Source organism: Entelurus aequoreus, linkage group LG10 (assembly GCF_033978785.1).
Source record: "Entelurus aequoreus isolate RoL-2023_Sb linkage group LG10, RoL_Eaeq_v1.1, whole genome shotgun sequence".
Classification (NCBI taxonomy): Eukaryota; Metazoa; Chordata; class Actinopteri; order Syngnathiformes; family Syngnathidae; genus Entelurus; species Entelurus aequoreus.
In genome coordinates, this window is record NC_084740.1 from 65,288,914 (window position 1) to 65,300,362 (window position 11,449).

Sequence of the window (11,449 nt, forward strand, 5' to 3'; positions counted from 1 at the left end):
AGGAAACTACTGCAAAAACACGAGTCAAAGATCTCCTATAGGGCAGGAGCAGTGTGCTGTTTTTAAGAAACTAATGCAAAAACAATAGTCAAAGATCATACATATGAAAGGATATTTGGATATTTCTTCTTGCCGAGAGCTCAAACCACTCGTAAACGTTTTTGTGTGTCTGTATGCGGAGTAAAACTATGGAACAAACTGGACTTACATCACAAGCAATGCCAAACTATTAATTTATTTAAACTGTTATACAAACATGGGGTCTTGTTCAAATATAGAGATGAGGGTCAGGCAGGAGACTACGCTCCATCCAGACCCACACCTCCCACCACCTGAACAGTTTTTTCCCCTCGGCCATCAGGCAAATGAACAATAACTCCTAACAGCAGCTCCTTGAATTCCTTGAATCCCTTCTAAGTCTATCTGATAGCTCAGTCACAGCTCTTTTTATACCAAATATGTGTTATATGTGTTTTATGTCGCATGTTTGCACCAAGAAAAATTCCTAGTTTGTGAACCCGTTCTCAAACAATGGCAATAAAACGATTCTGATTCTGATTCTTGTTCAAATATAGAGATGAGGGTCTTTAATATGACCTGCTGCTATACTCTGTCTCAAAGTTTTAACATGTGCTCAATGTTTCCTTACCATTATTGCTATGTTGTCTATTACCATTATTGCTATGTTGTCTATTACCATTGTTGGTATATTCATTATTCCTACATTGTTGATACAAATTATTGTTACAGTGTAATAATTACTGTTACCTGTGGTAATGCCACTATGACACTACATCTGTATTATAATCCTTGAACAAAGTAAGAGTGAAACTCATGTGAATAATCACTGAATGGAGAACTGGGGGTGGGATTAAATAAGTTATCTTCTTCCCACTCTTTTTCAGGCAAAACTGGACAATCATGAATTACATACTATACATTACCTTTTGCACTATATTAATTTATATTGTTATGTGTGTTCAACTTTGTACTTTTTTATGTCATTGCCTGAAATAAATAAATAAATGGAAAAAAATGAAAACGAAAAGGAGCCGCCTGTTGTTTTTACTACGGTAAAAACATTTGTTAAAGATCCTATTAATAACAGGACCACTTTGCTGTTTTAAAAATAACTACTGCAAAAACACTAGGCCGAGATCATAACTATAAAAGGAGCAGTGGGTTCTTTTTAAGAAACTAATGCAAAAACACTAGTTTTAGATTTTATGAATGACAGGAGCAGTCGTTTTTAATGTTTTTTCAGAAACCACTAGTCAAAGATCCTCTATATAACAGGAGCAGTCTGCTGTTTTTAATAAACTACAACAAAAACACTAGTCAAAGATCATACATATGAAAGGAGCCGCCTGTTGTTTTACTACTGCAAAAACATTTGTCAAAGATCCTATAAATGACGGGACCACTTTGCTGTTCTAAAGAAACTACTGCGAAAACACTAGTCCAAGGTAATAAATATAAAAGGAGCAGTGGGCTGTGTTTAAGAAACTAATGCAAAAACACTAGTTTTAGATTCTATGAATGACAGGAGCAGTCGTTTTTAATGTTTTTTCAGAGACCACTAGTCAAAGATCCTCTATATAACAGGAGCAGCCTACTGTTTTTAATAAACTACTACAAAAACACTTGTCAAAGATCATACATATGAAAGGAGCCGCCTGTTGTTTTACTACTGCAAAAACATTTGTCAAAGATCCTATAAATGACAGGACCACTCTGCTGCTTTAAAGAAACTACTGCAAAAACACTAGTCCAAGATCATAACTATAAAAGGAGCAGTGGGCTGTTTTTAACAAACTACTGCAAAAACACTACTTTTAGATTCTATGAATGACAGGAGCAGTCGGTTTTAATGTTTTTTCAGAAACCAATAAGATCCTGTCTGCTGTTTTAATAAACTACTACAAAAACACTAGTCAAATATAGGGATGATACTCGAAACCGGTTTTCCCGGTTGTTTGATAAGAAAAGAACAGAGTCCTCGGACTCGAATCCCTTTTTGAGAACCGGTACCCGTTATCGAGACCACTATAGTAAAGGAAAAGAGTTGATTCTTTATTCGAATCCCGTCCCGACCAGAAATGCTCCGTGGGACATCACAATAAATGACGTCGTGTAGCTCAGTCATTAGGCGCAGATAGCGAAAGCAGGAAAACAATGGACGGGAAAAAGCGCTCCAAGGTGTAATAAAGTTCAAAACAAAAGCTATAATCCATCAAATAACTTTACTGAGAGATTTTAGCAGGGTAAAACACATGACGAACACTTTTACGACCAACCGGAAACATAGCAACGCACCTCCTTTACGGCAGCTGTCGCAACGTTCTTAAAACAACCGCAGCACATACATATACATACAACATATCTCCCTTTTTTAACTTTTGTTTTTCTTTCCTTGTAAACAAAACAAAATCACACTGTATATGTGTTGTCTGTCTAATTATAAATAATGCAGACGAGGCGTGTTGGCTGAGTTCTTGACGTTTACTTTCACAGCGTGGCAACATGCAACACTTTTCGGGGCTACCGCGCATGCTCGTAACTCCCGTTGCATGCTGGGTAGTGTAGTTGTTACATTCTCTAGCTCATAACATTTTTCCCCCATAAAGAAATATTGTTAACTCAATAAAGTGTATTTCTTTTTTGAGCTTTAACTTTTCATTTATTAGCATTGTAACCACATTTGCAAAGAACTTTTCTCTTCATAGAATGTTCTTTCAATAAAGAAATAAACTGCAAAAATGTCAAAGCATCATAACAAACAGTTATGTCAAATAGCAGCAGAAGTGCACTTTTTGGAGGGCTGTATTATTTTCAGTTTTGTGCCCAAGGGACTGATTTTATTTAACACTATATTATTATTTATACACCTATAGTGATCACAGAGACAGGTTGTTTTTGTGGTACTGTATATATTTGTTTCTCTGAAAAATCCCACTTAATATACTTTGGGTAACAACAGTCAATATTTATTTATTTTATTTAATTTTTTTAGGTGGGTAACAGTCAATATTTATTTATTATTAGATTTTATTTTTTTATTATATAATAAAAGTGAGCTTTTGTTAAACCAAATATTGTGTGTTTTTTTCTATATACAACAACCTATCTGGACTCGATAAGAGAATCGATAAGGAATCGGTTCGATAAGAGGATTCGATAATAGGCTCGAACTCGATAATTCCTTATCAAACATCATCCCTAGTCAAATATCATATGTGTAAAATGAGCAGTCTGCTGTTTTTACAAACCACAACAAAAACATTAGTCCAAGATCATCTATATGACAGGAACAGTCTGCGATTTTTAAGAAACTACTGCAAGAACACCGGTCAAAGATTTTATATATGACAGGAGAAGTCTGCTGTTTTTAAAAAACTACTACAAAACCCTTAGTCCAAGATTCTATATGCGACAAGAGCAGTCTACTGTTTTTAAGAAATGACAGCAAAAACAGTTGTCAAAGATCCTCTGTATGACAGGAGCAGTCTGCTGTTTTTATGAACATACTGCAAAAACAAAAACAGAGAACCTCTGTATGATAGAACCACGTTGCTGCTTTTAAGACTCCCAAAAACACTAGTCAAAGATCCTCTATACGAGAGGAGCAGTCTGCTGTTTTTAAGGATGACAAAAACTTTAGTCAAAGATCCTCTATATTACGAAAGCATTCTGATGTTTTTATGAACATACTGCAAAAACAAAAACAGAGAACCTCTGTATGATAGAACCACGTTGCTGCTTTTAAGACTCCCAAAAACACTAGTCAAAGATCCTCTATACGAGAAGAGCAGTCTGCTGTTTTTGAAAAACTACTGCAAAAACACTGGCCTGAGATCCTATGTATGACAGGAGCAGTAATATTGTAATATTTTTTAAGAAAGTGCTGCAAAAACTTCAGTCAACGATCCTCTATATAGGAGCAGTCTGCTGTTTTTACGAAACCACAGCAAAAACGCTCATCAAAGATCCTCTATATTACAAAAGCAGTCTGCTGTTTTTAAGGATGACAAAAACTTTAGTCAAAGATCCTCTATATGACGAAAGCATTCTGATGTTTTTATGAACATACTGCAAAAACAAAAACAGAGAACCTCTGTATGATAGAATCATGTTGCTGCTTTTAAGACTCCCAAAAACACTAGTCAAAGATCCTCTATACGAGAAGAGCAGTCTGCTGTTTTTGAAAAACTACTGCAAAAACACTAGCCTGAGATCCTATGTATGACAGGAGCAGTAATATTGTAACATTTTTTAAGAAAGTGCTGCAAAAACTTCAGTCAACGATCCTCTATATAGGAGCAGTCTGCTGTTTTTACAAAACCACAGCAAAAACGCTCATCAAAGATCCTCTATATTACAAAAGCAGTCTGCTGTTTTTAAGGATGACAAAAACTTTAGTCAAAGATCCTCTATATGACGAAAGCATTCTGATGTTTTTATGAACATACTGCAAAAACAAAAACAGAGAACCTCTGTATGATAGAACCACGTTGCTGCTTTTAAGACTCCCAAAACACTAGTCAAAGATCCTCTATACAAGAAGAGCAGTCTGCTGTTTTTGAAAAAGTACTGCAAAAACACTAGCCTGAGATCCTATGTATGACAGGAGCAGTAATATTGTAATATTTTTTAAGAAAGTGCTGCAAAAACTTCAGTCAACGATCCTCTATATAGGAGCAGTCTGCTGTTTTTACAAAACCACAGCAAAAACGCTCATCAAAGATCCTCTATATTACAAAAGCAGTCTGCTGTTTTTAAGGATGACAAAAACTTTAGTCAAAGATCCTCTATATTACGAAAGCATTCTGATGTTTTTATGAACATACTGCAAAAACAAAAACAGAGAACCTCTGTATGATAGAATCATGTTGCTGCTTTTAAGACTCCCAAAAACACTAGTCAAAGATCCTCTATACGAGAGGAGCAGTCTGCTGTTTTTGAAAAACTACTGCAAAAACACTAGCCAGAGATCCTATGTATGACAGGAGCAGTAATATTGTAATATTTTTTAAGAAAGTGCTGCAAAAACTTCAGTCAACGATCCTCTATATAGGAGCAGTCTGCTGTTTTTACAAAAACACAGCAAAAACGCTCATCAAAGATCCTCTATATTACAAAAGCAGTCTGCTGTTTTTAAGGATGACAAAAACTTTAGTCAAAGATCCTCTATATTACGAAAGCATTCTGATGTTTTTATGAACATACTGCAAAAACAAAAACAGAGAACCTCTGTATGATAGAACCACGTTGCTGCTTTTAAGACTCCCAAAAACACTAGTCAAAGATCCTCTATACGAGAGGAGCAGTCTGCTGTTTTTGAAAAACTACTGCAAAAACACTAGCCAGAGATCCTATGTATGACAGGAGCAGTAATATTGTAATATTTTTTAAGAAAGTGCTGCAAAAACTTCAGTCAACGATCCTCTATATAGGAGCAGTCTGCTGTTTTTACGAAACCACAGCAAAAACGCTCATCAAAGATCCTCTATATTACAAAAGCAGTCTGCTGTTTTTAAGGATGACAAAAACTTTAGTCAAAGATCCTCTATATGACGAAAGCATTCTGATGTTTTTATGAACATACTGCAAAAACAAAAACAGAGAACCTCTGTATGATAGAACCACGTTGCTGCTTTTAAGACTCCCAAAAACACTAGTCAAAGATCCTCTATACGAGAAGAGCAGTCTGCTGTTTTTGAAAAACTACTGCAAAAACACTAGCCTGAGATCCTATGTATGACAGGAGCAGTAATATTGTAATATTTTTTAAGAAAGTGCTGCAAAAACTTCAGTCAACGATCCTCTATATAGGAGCAGTCTGCTGTTTTTACGAAACCACAGCAAAAACGCTCATCAAAGATCCTCTATATTACAAAAGCAGTCTGCTGTTTTTAAGGATGACAAAAACTTTAGTCAAAGATCCTCTATATGACGAAAGCATTCTGATGTTTTTATGAACATACTGCAAACAAAAAAACAGAGAACCTCTGTATGATAGAACCACGTTGCTGCTTTTAAGACTCCCAAAAACACTAGTCAAAGATCCTCTATACGAGAAGAGCAGTCTGCTGTTTTTGAAAAACTACTGCAAAAACACTAGCCTGAGATCCTATGTATGACAGGAGCAGTAATATTGTAATATTTTTTAAGAAAGTGCTGCAAAAACTTCAGTCAACGATCCTCTATATAGGAGCAGTCTGCTGTTTTTACGAAACCACAGCAAAAACGCTCATCAAAGATCCTCTATATTACAAAAGCAGTCTGCTGTTTTTAAGGATGACAAAAACTTTAGTCAAAGATCCTCTATATGACGAAAGCATTCTGATGTTTTTATGAACATACTGCCAAAACAAAAACAGAGAACCTCTGTATGATAGAACCACGTTGCTGCTTTTAAGACTCCCAAAAACACTAGTCAAAGATCCTCTATACGAGAGGAGCAGTCTGCTGTTTTTAAGGATGACAAAAACTTTAGTCAAAGATCCTCTATATGACGAAAGCATTCTGATGTTTTTATGAACATACTGCAAAAACAAAAACAGAGAACCTCTGTATGATAGAATCATGTTGCTGCTTTTAAGACTCCCAAAAACACTAGTCAAAGATCCTCTATACGAGAGGAGCAGTCTGCTGTTTTTGAAAAACTACTGCAAAAACACTAGCCAGAGATCCTATGTATGACAGGAGCAGTAATATTGTAATATTTTTTAAGAAAGTGCTGCAAAAACTTCAGTCAACGATCCTCTATATAGGAGCAGTCTGCTGTTTTTACAAAACCACAGCAAAAACGCTCATCAAAGATCCTCTATATTACAAAAGCAGTCTGCAGTTTTAAGGACCTACTGTCAAAAACGTTAGTCAAAGATCCTATAAATGCCAAAAGCATTCTGATATTTTTATGGACCTACTCCAAAAACTAAAACAAAGATCCTGGGTATGATAGAACCACTTTGCTGTTTTTTAGAACTTACTCACAAAAACTTTAGTCAAAGATCCTCTATATGGCAGGAGCATTCTACTACTTTTAAGAAAAAACAATAGTCAAAGATCCTATAAATACCAAAAGCATTCTGATATTTTTATGGACCTACTGCAAAAACTAAAACAAAGATCCTGGGTATGATAGAACCACTTTGCTGTTTTTTAGAACTTACTCACAAAAACTTTAGTCAAAGATCCTCTATATGGCAGGAGCATTCTACTACTTTTAAGAAAAAACAATAGTCAAAGATCCTATGTAAGACAGAACTGCCCCGTTGTTTTGACAAAACTACGTCCAAAACACTAGTCAAAGATCCTATATACAACAGGAGCAGCCTGCTGTTTTTCAGGACTTTACTGCTAAAAACTTGAATCAAAGAGCCTATATTTATGACAAAATCATTCTGATATTTTAAAGGACCTATTTCAAAAACACAAGCAAACAACAGAACTATGTTGCCGTTTTTAAGAACATACTCCTAAAGACTTTAGTCAAAGATCTTCTATTTGACAGGAGCACTTTTTAGTAACAGACTACAAAAACCTTGCGGGTTGATACCATTACTGGGTTGATTGGCAACACTAAATGGTCCCTAGTGTGTGAATGTTGTCTGTCTATCTGTGTTGGCCCTGCGATGAGGTGGCGACTTGTCCAGGGTGTACCCCGCCTTCCGCCCGAAGCAGCTGAGATAGGCTCCAGCATCCCCCACGACCCCAAAAAGGGACAAGCGGTACCAAATGGATGAATGGATGGTGTTTCATTTAACGCAACGTCTTCCTGGGGCTAGTGTCGCCCCCTAGCGGCCTGGCGTGTAAGCACAGCTCCAGCCGAGCATCTAAACGTCCAGACGGACTTCAGCAAGTCTCGTCAAGCCCGTCCGCCATCGTTAGGTCGTGTCGCCATGGCAACCACACGCAATGGCCGCCCGCCGAGGACACTTCCAAGATGATGATGAGCTGCTTCGGCCAAGACTCGACAAAGCAGCCCACCAAATACCGAAAACTTGGACACAAAGTCCACGTCCACGTTTCAAAAATGTCGGACGCAAACTTTTCCCTCAACCCTCCGCACTTTGGCGCCTTTCCCCACACTATCTGTGCGCGCCGCGACGACGTCGAGAAGAAGCAAAGATGGCAGCTCACCTCCGCCAACCGCCGCACGGCTCACGTGTCTCACCGCCAGCCGGGCGCCCCTGAAGCCGAGCAGCCGCCGTCGTGAGAAGCCCGCCTGCCCGCCGAAGCCTGCTGGAGGCTGAGTGGCCGCCCGAGCCCCGCCTGAGCCCCGCCAGGCCCGCGGCCAGCCCGGCTGATGTCACCGAGGCGGGGAGGAGCTCCGGCGGGTACAGCCCTCCCCGGGAGGACGTCATCCACACACACACACACACACACACATCATGTTATGCTGTATGCAAGAAAAACATGGACAATATGATGATAATAAACAACACTTAAGTTTATTTTAAAAGATCAAACTCTTACCTTGTGTTTTATCAATACACTGTCAGAAGATCATAGCACTTCCAATAAAAAAATACACACATAGCAAATAAAAAAACCGATATATATATACATATAAAGTTATTTGTGACAAATCACAGTTTTTTTCATATTGTGCCTATTTGGTCCATATAACCTATTTTTTTAAAGAAAATTAATTCAAATTGTATTTATTTAATGTTTGCTGCTGCACCTCCCTGTCTTTCTGGGTGATATCGCTAGTTAAGACCTCTAATTTGTACAATATAATAAGGTATAAAAAAACAAATAAATGTAATTATATTTTATATATTTACAAATATATGTAATCATAAAATATGTAATATGTATAATAAAAATAATATATGTCATTATAGATGATATAAAATGCTAAGTTTTATCTAATTATTAATACATTCAAATTAATTAATTAAATTTATATGATAAAAAAAATTATAATATATCGAATTAAGGACGACTTAATTTTTTGCCCTGTTTTAATTTTATTGTCTTCCTGGGTCACAATGGCAGTTAAGACGTCTAATTAGTACAGTATAACATCATACTTAGTATAAAAATATATACATTTTATATTTAATGTATACATAAATATATTCAATGATGTAGTAATATACATAAAATATAATATAAAAAATGTATGTCGTATAAAATATGTCACATATACAGTATTTATATTATATAAATAAAGTATCGTATTGAATCATTAATCAATTCAAAAGAATAATTTTAAATTACAATGGAAAAACCAGACTATCATTTTATTATTAATATGATAAAGAATAGATCTTCATATTGCGCCTTTTTGCTCTATTTCCCCATTTTTTTAATCATGTTGGCAGCTGCATTTTTGACATAACGGTTTTCCTAGGTCATACTGATAGTTAAACTACTTCTAATTTGTACAGAACAATATTATAATAATAAACATATGTGTATATATATATATATATATATATATATATATATATATATATATATATATATATATATATATATATATATATATATATATATGTATACATATATACATGTATATGTATATATATATACATGTACATATATATACATATATGTATATATACATAAATAGATACATATACATGTATCTATATATATATATACATACATGTACTGTATATATATACATACATATACACATATACATACAAATACATACATACACTTATACATATATACATGTATATGCATATATGTGTATCTATATATGTATAAAAATATACATGTACATATATGTATCTATATACATATATAGATACATATACATGTATATATACATATACATGTATATATACATGTACATATACATGTATATATACATATACAAGTATATATACATATACATGTATATATACATATATATACATATACATGTATATATATATACAAATAAATACATATCTACATATATATACACTTATACATATATACAAGATATATACATATATTCATATACATATATTCACACACATATACATGTATATATACATATACATGTATATATATATATTCACATATAAATATATATATACATTACATATATACACATACAGGTATATACATATGTACACATATATTATTTTATATATATATATATATATATTTATATATATATATATATACATATATGTATATATACATAAATAGATACATATACATGTATCTATATATATATACATACATGTACTGTATATATATATACATACATATACACATATACATACAAATACATATATACACTTATACATATATATGTATCTATATACCGGTATGTATAAAAATATACATGTACATATATGTATCTATATACATATATAGATACATATACATGTATATATACATATACATGTATATATACATGTACATATACATGTATATATACATATACAAGTATATATACATATACATGTATATATACATATATATACATATACATGTATATATACAAATAAATACATATCTACATATATATACACTTATACATATATACAAGATATATACATATATTCATATACATATATTCACACACATATACATGTATATATACATATACATGTATATATATATATACACATATAAATATATGTATACATTACATATATACACATACAGGTATATACATATGTACACATATATTATTTTATATATATATATATATATTTATATATATATACACATACAGGTATATACATATGTACACATATATACACATATATTCTTTTATATATATATACACATACAGGTATATACATATGTACACATATATACACATATATTCTTTTATATATATATACACATACAGGTATATACATATGTACACATATATTCTTTTATATATATATTTATATATATAGTTTATATACATACATATATATTAAGTTTATTTAATTGATAATCATTCAACAGTTTGAATGAAACACTTTTAACAAAAAATACATTAAATAAAAAAAATTGACTGCAATAAAGAACATTACTTTATGAATATTATGTATAGTAGATTGAAAAGTAAAAAAATATTTTGTAATGGCATAATACGACGAATGCACTTTTGTGTGTCTTAAGTTCTTCCTGCACGTGAGAAACCACCAGTTGAGGCCTTCCTCCATTCTGTCAATCTTTATTTGGAGTTGAAGAAGACTCAGTGAGAAAGGACAATGTGTAAAGTAGGTGTTTACACCGCGTGCCCGTGACAGACGCTCACAGAGGGCTGGCGTCAGGACGTGTCACTTCCAACTGTTCTGGTGAAGAAAGGCAGGAAGCATCCAAACAAAGCTGTGAAGAGGCAGCACTTCCTGCTTGGGAACTGTGTGTGTGTGTGTGTGTGTGTGTGTGTGTGTTCAAAAATAAAGTGTTCTCACACATAACTACAACTGATGCCAATATAAACAAAAACACAATCAAAGTAACACTAAGTGAGCACTTTCAACAAGAA

General features: G+C 33.7%; 1 protein-coding gene across 2 annotated transcripts in view; it reads right to left on the minus strand.

Moving 5' to 3' along the window:
- Window positions 1-8,327, minus strand: part of LOC133658909 (SH3 domain-binding protein 4) — a 54,175-nt gene extending 45,848 nt beyond the window's left edge. For both annotated transcript variants that reach the window (XR_009827565.1, XM_062061419.1), the window contains exon 1: window positions 8,146-8,327. The gene's annotated coding sequence lies outside the window, so the exon portion shown is untranslated. The remainder of the gene's footprint in view (window positions 1-8,145) is intronic.
- Between the last annotated feature and the right edge of the window lie 3,122 nt (window positions 8,328-11,449).